This window comes from Micropterus dolomieu, linkage group LG04 (assembly GCF_021292245.1).
Source record: "Micropterus dolomieu isolate WLL.071019.BEF.003 ecotype Adirondacks linkage group LG04, ASM2129224v1, whole genome shotgun sequence".
NCBI lineage: Eukaryota > Metazoa > Chordata > Actinopteri > Centrarchiformes > Centrarchidae > Micropterus > Micropterus dolomieu.
In genome coordinates this window covers 1,559,629-1,573,131 of record NC_060153.1, presented here as the reverse complement: position 1 = coordinate 1,573,131, position 13,503 = coordinate 1,559,629, and the positions used below count along the sequence as shown (strand labels likewise).

The 13,503-nt window shown below is 42.1% G+C and overlaps 1 protein-coding gene across 1 annotated transcript in view; it reads right to left on the bottom strand.

Moving 5' to 3' along the window:
* The window catches only part of mgat3b (beta-1,4-mannosyl-glycoprotein 4-beta-N-acetylglucosaminyltransferase b), a 70,724-nt gene extending 58,304 nt beyond the window's left edge, over positions 1–12,420 (bottom strand). Inside the window, exon 1 of the mRNA XM_046046205.1 lies at positions 11,688–12,420. The gene's annotated coding sequence lies outside the window, so the exon portion shown is untranslated. The remainder of the gene's footprint in view (positions 1–11,687) is intronic.
* Between the last annotated feature and the right edge of the window lie 1,083 nt (positions 12,421–13,503).

The window sequence follows — 13,503 nt, the reverse complement described above, 5'->3', positions numbered from 1 at the left end:
CAAACTGTTGGCTGGACGCCCTCGCTCTTCCTCTCCCACCTTTGTTCACATCTCACCTCCCTCGCACTACCAGTGACAGACTCCTTATTAACATAGGTATCTCTACCTTCTCTACCTCAGCCAAAAATAAAAGTAATGCGATGACTGTGTCATTTTCATTCTTATAAAGCATGTCAAACAGCTGAGCTGCTTTTGTGGTTGTTTAAGATGAATCATTAACATGGCCAAGACTTTCCCCTTTTGTCTCCAGTCTGTAGCTTGCCAGAGTCTTTTCTTTTTTTCTGCTCAACCTTATATATTTGTGGGTTATGAAACATTTAATGCTGGTAAAATGAAAAGAATCTCTCTCACACACCCACCCTCTGTCCAGCACTGACACAATATGCTTGTGCTTTCAAGAAAAAGCTTAATTGTTCTTAACACGTACAAGTTAAAAACAGTGTACCTTCATTTTTGTACTTTTAGGATATGCGGCAGGTTCGCAGGAGGCAATAAAACACTAGCGTGTCAAAAGTGAGTGTGTGTTCCTTGGGATTAACCTTCAAACCAACAACGGTTGCACTTTTAAAATTAGAAGGGTACTTGGACATGGCAGACCTCGCCAAGGCTAATAGTCAGGTTTATGATATGCAAATCTGCAAGCACTTCCAATATATATGTTTGGATATATTTCCTAAACTATTAGAATTATAGCATGTCCCAATATTGTTGTGCCTAGCTGAAGTCTGTATTTACTCAAACCAAGTTGAAGTATTAGATTTGCCGTATGAGACAAGGTTATCAAGGTTGTCATCACATTCGGTCAGCATTTGCAGGTTAAAAGACATCTAAGTGTTAAGGTTTAACTAATGTGTTAGCTATGCCTGGCATATGCTGCATTATTACTTTCAGAAGTTAAGGTTGAAAAATCATGATTTGAGTGACACTATGAACGTTCTCAGTTTTATTTAAAGTAAGAAGAAGATTAATGTCAGTGTTGATACAAACCATGAATTAGTACTCTTCAGATGTGCTCAGACAGAAAGCAAAGCAAAAAGCAATGGACAAACACAAGTAGCCACAAATAGAAGAGAAATTGTAGGGTGGTGCTAACTGACACAGAAATGCATCAGTGAAAGTTGAAAATGTTTCAACTTGAGCAAAAAACTTGTGCTTCTCCTGGGGCTTTATGAATGTACTTCATAAATGTACAGAGATGAGAGGAAAAAGAAGAGAGACTGCAGGGAAAACCCAGTTAGTTCTGACATCAGACACTGAGCTACCACACACACACACACACACAGGCTCATTCCCGCATGTGATCTGTGCGTATCTTGCTAGCTAGCTTACAGCTAAAGTGTGTAAATTGGCAGTTTGGGGTGAAAAATGTAGGCTGCAAAAATGGTTCAGTGGTTCAATGCATGGGAATAATAATAATAGATTTTAGTGAATTTGCACTATGAAATGTCATGCTGCTAGCATTGTTAGCTACTAGCAGTTCCTTTTTGCATTGCAACAACACAGGTGCTGATAACAAATCAGGAAATATCTGAACATTTGTTCTGGATATGGATTTGCTGGACACAGTAGGTGATTCCAATGGTTTATGTAGGATGTTTGTATATTAATTTGTACATTAGGGGTAGTAAGGGTTAAAATAAAGTAAGTGAAATGCTATTATAACACTGTAAAGTGGCCATTTAAAAAGAAAAACTCCCTTTAATGCCAATTAAAGCCCATGTTGAACCTAGATATATAGACATCATCTGACCTGCAAATCAGCACTTTAACTTTCTCTTCTTAAAAGGTTTTGTCCTGCATTGCACATTACACAACATCTGGTACTCCACACAGAATAAACACACAAAGAAATATCTGCATATTCATCTTTGACCCAGGCATTACTTAATTTCCAACTGGCACCAGACACCCCCATCCCCCCAACAAATTGTGTGGCAGCGGTACCGTTCCAGCACTGTGGCCTCAACAAACACATGCTGGGTCGAACGCAGGTCAGGACCATTTTCTCTAGCTGCTAGGTGGGTCTCCTGAGGTCTCCACGGTGGAGCATAACTGTAAGGTGACACTGAGGTAACCGAGAGGGGGAAGTAAAAGAGAGTGGGTGAGAGAGAAAGCGGGGCATGGAGAGAAGGGGAAAGAGAGAGAGAGACATCCTCAAGGACAGACAACTTCTATTTTGGCCTGGTGGTAAACTTGGCTTGGCTGTCTGACAAGAGGACGACACAGTGGAGGTGTGTGAGTGGAGGGGGGGTTGAGGTCATGGAGGGAGAACATGCCTTATTTGGAAAAGGGGAGCACCCTCCATACAGCAAGAGGGGAGGGACAGAAAGAAGAGAGAAAACGAGTAAGGGAAGAAAATGGTTGCAATGCTGGTCCTCCGACTGTCGGTCTTGTCCTTGACAAACAGCAGCAGTGTGTGGAGTGCTCTTCATCCACCCCCACATAAAGCCCAGCCATACTCAGTTTGACCTGCCAGAACAGAAATCCATACTTCATCATCACAACTGCTGCCCCTTCAAGACCGCGCCAGAAAGACTGAGCTTGTTTGTGCATGTGTGTGAGAGACTATGGAGGGGTTGTTGGTTGTGACTAACTGCATTGTAAGTCTTTGCTTAATGAGGACTACAACAGGACCAATAACTCACAGTATAAGACCAATGTCTGCTGGTGTCACATTGTTTTTCTCAAGCATATTCAACCAAAGTCCATCATGTCTATGTTGCAGATAAGATGAGTTATGTGGACACCTGTAGGATTTTTTATGAGGTCCTTGTTTAACTTTTTGTGACTGAATGGCTTTTGTGGTAATCTTTATTGTCCAGTATACGGGATGGTCACATACGCTAAATGCTGCTGTAAAAGTACAAGAAAATAAACAGTGAAGAGCACACATTGTGACAATGGTCACAATGATCAAGTCTTCATTAAGTAGAGTGAACACCTCCTCCTGAATAACTCACTTTTTAATAATGAAGGATAGAGGTAGTCATATGCTGTTCAGATAGTATAGTCCTCAAGGACAACCATGTGATTTGGGGCTAATATATTTGCCTGGAAAATAAAAACACTACTCAGAAGTTATGACATGCAATTGTCCATGTGATTTAACACAATCCTAGACAACACGAGCACACCAAAGTGATGACGGACACATGCAAACTAAGCATAAATATTGAGCATGGGGGGGGTTGGCTTTAGCAGTTTGACATGCGAGAGACATATGCAAATGCAGTTGAAAGCTCCTTCATTGAAACAAATATACTATACATCACTATGAAAAACTATGTCTCCACTTTAGGTTTTGAAAAAAAAGGAAAAAGAAAAACTGACCTCACTGAACTGAGCTGCAGAGCGGCAACTGCTGCTCAAATCACGTTGTATCTGAAAGGGCCTTAAAGCAGCTGCTGAGGCTCACTGTGTCATCTTGCATCAAAATATATTTCATTAGCTCAGCCTGCCATCATGTTGTCTCACAAAAAGGAAATTAATGACTGAAGTCTCCTGCTTCAAAACCTGCTTTGTCTAAATAAACACAGCTACTATAATTGTCAAGTCACAGTTCTGGTATCTGTTTTTTTTTCATCTTTGCATTAAAGAGGTCACTGGCGACCTGTCCAGGGTGTACCCCGCCTTTCGCCTGATGTCAGCTGGGATTGGCTCCAGCCCCCCACGACCCTGTGCGCAGGATAAGCGGTTGACGATGGATGGATGGATGGATGGATTAAAGAGGTCATATTATGCTTTTTGCCTTTTTCCCTCTCCTTTATTGAGTTATATATCTTTTTTGTGCATGTAATAGGTTTGCAAAGTGAAGAAGCCCAAAGTCCAGCCCTAAAGGAGTTCCCATCTCCCACAGAAAACTCTGCTCTGAACTGCCTGAAAACAGCTCATTTGTAGTCCAGCCGTTTCCCTTTCATCCCCGTGATGTCACAGCAAAATGCGCTTCATAATGCTCGCCAAGCGGCTAGTCTGACACACCCTAAAAACACTAGTGGAAAAACACTCTGAGCTTCAGCACACAGTGACAAGACATCCGCCTGCTGCCTCTCCTCTCCCTTCCAAACACTAGCTACCCTCCAGGCAGTCAATGGACATAAAGTTTTTACTGTGATGTAGAGACAGAGCTCAGTTAAAACTTTATGGATGAAAGATACATTTGTTACAGATTAATAAGTCACCACTCAGAAACTCTTGCTCCAGGCCATGTTGCTAAGCTGGTAAGGGGAACATATACAGCTGAACCGAAGCCGTGTTTACCGGCTTCTCACTGACCCGCCCTACTCTGCTTCTGATTGGCTAGTAGTTCTTACCTTGGAATTGCGCATCTGCAACTCCTAACAAAGATCTTGTAGAGACAAGATGTATCACTCCATAGCTAAAACAAAGCCTTCAACATACAGGGTGAAAAGAGGAGCTGCAGCAATGTGCAGTATGACAAAAAATATGGTGTTTTTTGAAAATGAAACCATGTAAACCTGTTCTGGTACAACCCCTAAATAACCAACAACCATGTGATTTGGGGCTAATATATTTGCCTGGGAAATAAAAACACTACTCAGAAGTTATATAGAAGTTAAGATTTTGAACTTGAAATTGAGCATAATACCACCTCTTTAAATCATTATTATTTTTTCATGGAATATATTTTTATCTCTCTGGTTTGTCAGGTGACAGATATTTAGTGGTGGGGAAAAGTTTCAGCGGTTCGTGCATCGAGCCATCATACTCCTTTTGTCTGACTAATGAGGGCTCTAAACACTGAATCCAAATGCCGGGAGGATTGACAAACGCACAGATCTGCAGCATGTGTGGGCAGAAGGGTGATCAATGCAGGTATGTGTACGATATATAAGTGTAAATGATACGTGTAGGCAGAGAGAAACTGAAACTGAATGGCAAACTTATCACTCTAGGCTTAAGTACCACACTCTGCAACTGGGGTCTGATCGGTCAGAGAGTTCAGGTTGGCGGCCACACCTTCTTCACTCAAGGCTCAACATTGGCTGTGTGTTCAGCCCTCTTCTTTTCATGCTGTACACCCACGGTTGCAACCCCCGACAAGGAGAGAACTCTGTTGTGAAGTCTGAGGATGACATCACCATCATCGGCCAGATTTCAAACAACAATGAGGAAATCAACAATCTTGTGGTGCACATAGAACAACCAACTCTTCAAAGACAGCAAAACCTAGGAGCTAATAGTTGATTTTAGGAAAAAGGAGGCAAGGACACACACTCCTACATCAGTGGAGCTGAGGTGTAGCAGGAGAACCTTTTTAGGTTCATGGAAATTAGTATTACAGAGAACCTGATATGGTCATCTCGCATCTCCACCCGGGTAAAGAAAGCTCAGAAACAACTGTATTTCTTAAGGAAACTTAAGAAGGGTTAATTCCTTTGCCAAGTTCTTAATAACTATTACAGAGGAGCAATAGAAAGCATCCTGACAGGAAACATCACAAACTGGCATGGGATGTGCATGGACCAGGACAGGAGAGCTCTGCAGCGGGTGATTAAACCTCCCAGAAGATCACGAGTAGCCATCTACCGAGCATCAGTGGTATTGGTGAGGTGTCTGCGCAGAACCCAAAAGATACTTAAAGACTGTACCCACTCCAGCCACAGCCTGTTCTCCCTGCTGCGTCTGGCAGGAGATCCAGCAGTATCTGCTGTCATCCCACAAGACTTCAAAGCAGCTTCTTTCCTCAGGCAGTGAGACTCCTCAATTCATCCTAAGCACTCCACCATGTGTTTTATTTCTGACTTGTTATTTATCCGCGCCATCTAGTGTGTATATTTTTTGTATATAATGATTGTTTTTTGTGAGTAGCATAAAGGAAACTTCAACCATATCTTGTAATTCAACCCTGTGTTGTAAAATGATAAAGAAATTCACCTTGTACCTTGTAGGCAGAGAGTAAGAGAGATGGCAAACTTTACTGCTGGAAGCCTGATAAGTCAAGTGAAATCATACACACACATTGTCTGTCCTCACACAAAGTGTGCAGAAAGCGATGTATGTCTGTGTGTTTGATTCTCTCTCCAGGAACAGTGTGAGCAGAGCCGGGAGCCTAGCAGTGTGTGTGTGTGTGTGTGTGTGTGTGTGTGTGTGTGTGTGTGTGTGTGTGTGTCTACAGATGCCAGATCAGGGACGGAACACAGCTTAATTCCCCCAGCAGCAGCAGCAGCAGCAGCAGCAGGCTGTGCTCAGCTGTATGTAACCTGTTGGTGAGGTTAGGATGAAGCTGTTCGGACATCCTGGAGCCTGGGATGACCCTGCCCGAACCACAGAAATCACACACACAGCCAACAATGATGCACACAGAGGTCGGTTCAACTGTATGATCCAGATCAATGGAAAGACAGGCAAAGACAGGCAATGAGGCGCACAAGAGGAAGAAGAAGAAATAAAGACAAAACACTCATGTTGCTGTAAGTTTCATTTTCTATCCTTTCACTCTCTGCTCAGCTATGTCTTACAATTACTTTAGCGCTCACCAGGGTTTTTGCCTCTGTCTCAGCACTGAAAACAACCTTTTATCCCACTGACTTCCAATGGAATAAAAAACATATTAATGCTAAAGACTGCCCAGAGCAGGAAGTAGCTGCTGGGACAAATATAGCCTTCCACATTGTTCAGCTTCACTCAATCTTTGCTCTTATTTCTCCACTCAGAACTTTTTATTGTAAAGACAAAGGCAATCTACAATTACAGTAACTGTGAGCCATCAATACTTTACATTTATTGAAGATTATTCTGCTGCTGCTGCTTCATTTTAAGCCTCATCAACAAATACAACCAGACAAGTTATGTGCAAAATGTGCATTCTGAGAGCAGGCTAATTTCAGTTTCTGTCAAGAGATGACAGATTTGTCAAAACTTGTAAATAGCAGAAATAATCCTGCGGTCAAAGACAACAATCACTCCTCGGCAACCATTTCCACATTTCACCAGTGGAATCTAGTGCTGAGATCTGTACAGTTAATTTCAGATATTTAAAATGTTATTTTCAATACACAATTGTGTGAAGATCCCTTCTAGCCATGTTTCAATACATATGAAAATACTTTGAATAATAATAATTACCTAGTTAAAAGTACATACAAATCCAGAATCTATGACTATGCAAATATTTTCCTGCTGGATGTGGATCCTTCTTTCCACATCATGTCTAAGCTGCATATTGCACCATAACTCGCACAGAGGAACTTCCTTCCTTCAGCACATGAATGTGAAAACAGTCTAGTGTCAAACTGCACCTACATTGTTCTGCAGTAAAGCTCAAATATCCAGCTGAAGTAGCAATAAGCACAACACATTCTGGAGCGGGCGTTAAAAATCCTTGTTTCGTTTTCTGCGTGTTCTTTTCTAATAATAATAACCATGGAGGAAAATGTTTACTTCGATTTGTTTGTGTCATCTTATTTAGATCGCCACAGCATCACAGGAAGTCATTTCTACCTGTGGCCATGAAGCTCTATCAAGCGTCTGACAAATGGGCACTTCTCCATTATATTTATTTAATGTAAATATGGTACATACAGTATCCATACTCCTTTATATTCTTTATATTTATACCCTTATATTTATATATTTCTTTATCTACCTTCTTTCTATTATTATTTCTATTCCTATGACTTGTAACACAGGAATTTAAAGTATCAATAAAGTATTTCTGATTCTGATTTCTGTTGCACACATTTCAATAAACCGATGCTTGTAAACAAAGGTCATTGATTCAAATTTAGTTTCCTTAATTTTGAAGAGAAATTTATGCTGGCTTTGCAAAACTGTCTTTGCTGCTCTTTGCTTTCCTTCACTGGTGTTCTCACACTGCAGGATATCAGATGTCTGCGTCCATCTGCTTATAACAACAAGCCTGGTTTTTGGTCATTTCCTGCAGACTTACATTCTCACTTCATTCAAAATGCAATACGTTTGACTTGGAAAATGACTGAAGCCTCTATATGGATTTGAAACAGTACTGTTTTCACCTGCCTAAGTAAAAGAAATATACTCTTAGGTCTAGGAATGAACAGTTTCAGACATTCTTGATCTGATTACTGATGCCATTACTAGAAGTTTGTTGTTGGGGTGCCTCAAAGCTAACGTTGGATTTACAAGGGGAAAAAGTATTTTAGAGGGAAAGCTTGCAAAACAGGATGCTGATCTCTTCGTACCCAGATCACCTCCGGCAATGTTAACTGACAGCCTCTCTGTGTGCCAGCAAAGCCATTTGTTTGGGCCTTGCAACTTAAGAAACAGGCAGTGAAAAGAGGGAGCAACCTCATGAAACTGCTGTGTGAGAGGAAGCAACGATGAAAGAATGGGGGAGTTGTGATACGGTGGCGATAAAACAAATAGAAAGGTGTAACGCTGCATATGACAGATTGTTAATGAGACAACAGGTATGGAGAAATAAATTAACCATTTTACCAGCAATCATCTCTTTCTTCCCCACATGAAATCTTATAACCGTTAGAGGTGTTGACAGTTTTGTTGGTGCACAAGGTATTTGCCGACTCGCTGTGTTTGAAGAGGTGAGACACAGGGAGAAACCGTCACCACTGCTACCAAGACATCAACTTCCCCTGCATATGTCCATAATACATAGCAATTTTAACTAAATATTATCAAGGTTTTGAAACTGTTTCATTAGGGCAGACATTATGACCAAAAGTTACTTTTCAGTGGTCACAAAGCAAGACAGATTATTTGTCAGATTATTTGTCACTGAAGCACCTCCAAGCAATAGTTCAACATTTTAAGTATGGTTGTTCGCTTTCTTGTCAAGAGTTATGAGAGGATTGATATATCAGTGCAGTAAACACAAACTATATAAAAACAACAATACTTTTTTTGTGGAGGGTTACCTGAATGTTTCTTGTCCGAGACTCCAGGAAGGTACTGGTCCCAGCCAGGACATAATCCGGCACATAACCCATAACCCCATTTAACGGCAATTTAACATTCTTACACTTTGGTTTTTGTACAGATCAAACAAATGAAATATAACATGTTAATTAGTAAGCTTTAGAGGTGCCGGTAGGTGGAATTTGTTACCTTTGGGCAAATCCAGGCTTTTACCGGCTACTTATTCCAGCTTCATATTTACCAAACAGACATGAGAGTGGTATCAAATTCTCAGCAAGAAAGTGATCAAGCATGTATCCCAAAAAAACTATTTCTTAAAAAGCCTTTGTGATATAACCAGTTTTTATTACTCGGTATCTCTTCTTGTTTTCTTTATCTTTATCCATCATTTAATCTCAGATGTATTTACATGTCACACCTGAAATAGCAAACTTAGAGTGAAACTGAGAGATCATGAGAGATAGAGGGAGAAAATCACAGGAGTGTGTTTTTTATCAAAAGAAGTGAGCTTCAGCTGTGGGGCTCAGGTGGACCTCTGGAGTCCACACATCCTTTCAGACACACGTCTGGATAACATCCCTCCATCCTTCCCTCCAGCCCACTCAGTCTCTCTGTTCTATTTTGCTCTTTTATCTCTCCATTCTGACCTCAGTGGCTACAACTCAAGCACGCGTGCATGTACTCAACATACATATTCAGGTATGACAGCTATGTTCAGTCCCCCGCTGTGTCATCTGAAATCCCAAATGAACCCTTGGAAACATTTTCTATTTCTTACTCTCCTCATCCTCTTTTTGCAACCCCACCCTTCCCTACATACACACACACACACACACACACACCAGCCCACTGCACTGTCTCTCAGCATCAGCATCAATGTGAAGTGAAAAGGCCAGCATCCCCATGAGATGTGGTCTTTGTTGATGTTGTTGTTTTGAAACGTGGGGATCTAGGATGTTGGTCGGGGCTCTGTCAACCATTTGAAGCCACAGTGAGATAACCACAGAGAATCAGAGCAGTAGTAGTAGTTGCGGGATCTGTCTCTGCTTATGCTGCTGCAAAGACAGTGAAGTTTACAGTATACTTCCTACTTTTCACGTATTCAAAATTTTGCTGGCAGGTGGGCTACAGGACTAATTTGCTGTCCAAACAACTTTTTTAAAAAATCACACTGCCATTTCATCAAAAAGCTGCTTCTGTGTTCAACTGGACCAAATAAAGAGTAGTATGTCTTCTGTAAACAACAGACATAGACTGTTCTCCTTTGGAGCAACCTTAGATTCTCAAATAATTACCTCTACCCGACATGCATTTTTAAAAACCTGGATTCATCCTGAGGGAACACACTGAGCATGCTCATCAGCGATGCCCTGTTTCACACATTCACACCTGGGAGCTGGAAGGTACAGCTACAGTCTTCTACTGTTGCACCATTGAGCTGCTCTAATAAGGTTATTGCTGATTAATTGCCTTGCTTAAGGGCAACATGTCAAAGGGACAGAGAAAGAGGTTCATGTTTACACTTCACAGTCAGATATTTCCAGTGTTTCTCCAGTCACAATCTCTGCTTCTCTATAACCTCTAGGCTACCCCCCCCCCCCTTTCATTTATTCCACATTTGCACTTAACTGCCTATCAGTGATCAGGTTACTCAGGCTCCCATATATCCAAACCCATTTGGGACCCTGGATCAATACCTGACCCCTACGCAGCGACGAGGGAGACTGGCTCACTCTCATGGGAAATTAGAAATAGATTCAGCAGATGTTGGTGTTTAGTTTTGGTTTTGGTTTTGGTTTGACTAGATGGGAGATGAAAAGGTTTTTCGTCAGCCAGGTTTGCAGTCTCTGCATACTGTAGACAACTGCCCGGGGCAGGGTGATTCAGATGTGGTGAGGTGACATGTAGCAGGGCTTTCCTCTGGGCTGTAAGATGTAGCAGTGACAAGGCTGAACGCTGCCATCCGCTGAGGTGTTTGGGGAATGTGTGACGGTGTGAAAATTAAGAAATAGCCTGTAGAGCATGGCTACGTTGATGGACACTGAAAGTACCTTATAATACCATGGATTCATTCAAAGATGAGCGGCCAAAATGAGAATCAAACCCCAAATCCCGGCAGCGTTAGTGCAAAATGAATCCACTGAGCCACTTAGTGATTAGACAATTTAAAAACTAAATAGTTTTGAATTATGAGCGTGGCCTCAAGTCCTGTACTGTACAGATCATGGTCAAATTATGAAACAATGGGCCCCTTGGAGAGGTTTTTTTTGTCTTTATAGTTGGTGTTTTGTGTCCCTTTCTGGTCATTTTGGGCCTCTTTGTGGTTGTTTGGCATCTGGCTATAGTTGTTTAGCATGTTTTTGTGGTCATTTTGTGTCTTCATTTTGTCCACACTGATGCCCATGGGCCTGTAGCTGGTAGGCTCATTCAGTAATCCATCCATGGTCCTGGTATAGTATAATCTTATTTAAACTAAATCTCACATATCCTGGACCCCGAAAACACAACAGAACAGAATCGTATGAGATGGCATAAGCTATAGCCTACTCTATCTCTAATATGAACAGTAGCAAAAGGTCATTTGTTCATTTCAACCCATCTACTTCCTATTTTCGTGAGAGGGAACTTCATCAATCTCATACACACGCAGAAATACACCCTTACACTACACTGCAGTCTTATACTGTACGTGCAATGGCAGGGGTCTTCACGTCACAAGTCTTCCTGCCACTCCACCCTCCTCACTCCCACCCCCGCCCAACCTACATAGCATGGAATAAAAAAAATCTAATAAGCAGAGCATCTCCTCTTACCCATCTGTGCCTGTGTCGGATGTCTTTCAGAGGTTCATGATGGATGAGAGCCCTGCTGATCCGAGTCTTGTCTGCTAGTTTCGCTGCAGAAGCAGCTATGCCATCGCATGGGTGATGCTGGAGACTCTCTGATAACCGGGGGCCGGGGTCGCTCTCTCTCTGTTCTTCCGCCGGGTTACTCTACTGTCATCTCGCAGTGTTTACCACCCTCCTCCGGCTTTATCCACCGGATCGGTTGCGCCGACGATCGTCCCGAGCAGGACTTACAGTTGATACAGTAGGTCGTAGTGATGACACTGTCCCCTCTCTTGCCTCTGATGTTTATTCTACGAAAAGACCGAGCAATTGTTTGTCCAGAAAGATTAAATAAAGAGACAACACCAAGAGGCTTTGGTGCGCAAAACGATGAGCCAAACGGTGCAGAAAAGGATGGAGATGGAGAGATGAGGGGGGACACGGGGCTGACGGTGGTGGGGGGGTGATCGTCGCTGTCTGCCGTCCTATTTGCCGTTTTCTGTCGTGTTTACCACTAGCTCTCGCCTCCTCCCTCCGTCTTTTCTATCGCTCTCTCCGTGATGCGTCTCCCTCTCTTCCGTCCTCCGTGCTGCGCTCTGCACCCGGTGTGACGCCTTTTCCGCTCGTAAGAAAATAAGACACCCCCCAGCTCTCTTCTCTTTTACTTCTTTTTCATCATCTTCCCTCTCTCCCTCTTGATCAGCCAGGCTACAAGGAGGAGGAGGTGAAGGCGAGTGTGCATGGGGGGCCAAGTGAAAGAAAACGAAGGCAGTGGAAGGAGGAGCCCCGCGAGGAGAGAGCTCCTCCCCATTATGCTGCTTATCAGTGGAGGACGAGGGGGGCGCCCAGAGGGAGATAAAGGAGGAAATATGTGAAAGGAAGGGTAGAGGGCAGGAGACGGTGGTAAACTTCTGCAGTGGGCTTAAGCAGAGACGACTGCCACCATTATTAGTGTAACGTGTCCTGTCATACTTTAAGAAGTCTCCTATACCCTAAATTCATCCAACCCCATACAAGTTCTGCAGAACTGAAAAACATGACTGAAATGCTGTGACCCCACCAGAGCCACCTTGAGGTTGTAATACACATTACATACCATAAAAATAAAACATGGATAAAATATGAAGAGACAATGGTGCTATTTGGAGACACACCGCTAATGGGTCAAAGAATGGAAAGTTTGGCCTGATGGTGGCAACAGAAGGACTCCCCGGTATAAGTTAAAGGAATAATGTTTGGGAAATATACAAAAGTTCAATCTCTCACGTCTTCCGTTATTATACCAAGACTAAATCACACATTGCCACCTTTACACTTCGTTTTTTGTAAGGATTAAACAAAAAAGATATTGTGTTAATTGGTGTGCTAAGGGCTTTTTAAGAGCACTTACTCACCTGTTCTCTCCTGTTGCCAGTCATTATGCTAAGCTAAGGTAACTGTCTGTTGGCTCCAGATTCATATTATTATTTCAGCCCACCTTTTAGCACATTTTACAATGTGTATTGATTGCTGTGATGGACAGACATTAATCTTTTCATCTGACTGCAAGAAAGCAAATAAAAGTTCTAAAAACTTCCAAAACTTCTAACGATTCCTTAAATTAAAAGGGTTTAGACTGGAAATCATATGGGATGGATGTTACTTCCCACATTTACAACTTGCAATTCCTGTTACAGTAAAAATACAGTGAATGGTCAATATAACTGACACTGATTCATTTACATTTGAGTTTAAATACCTTGAATACATACTTTGACATGAGGCACCCATATTTGCTTATTCAGGCACTATTAAGTGTCAC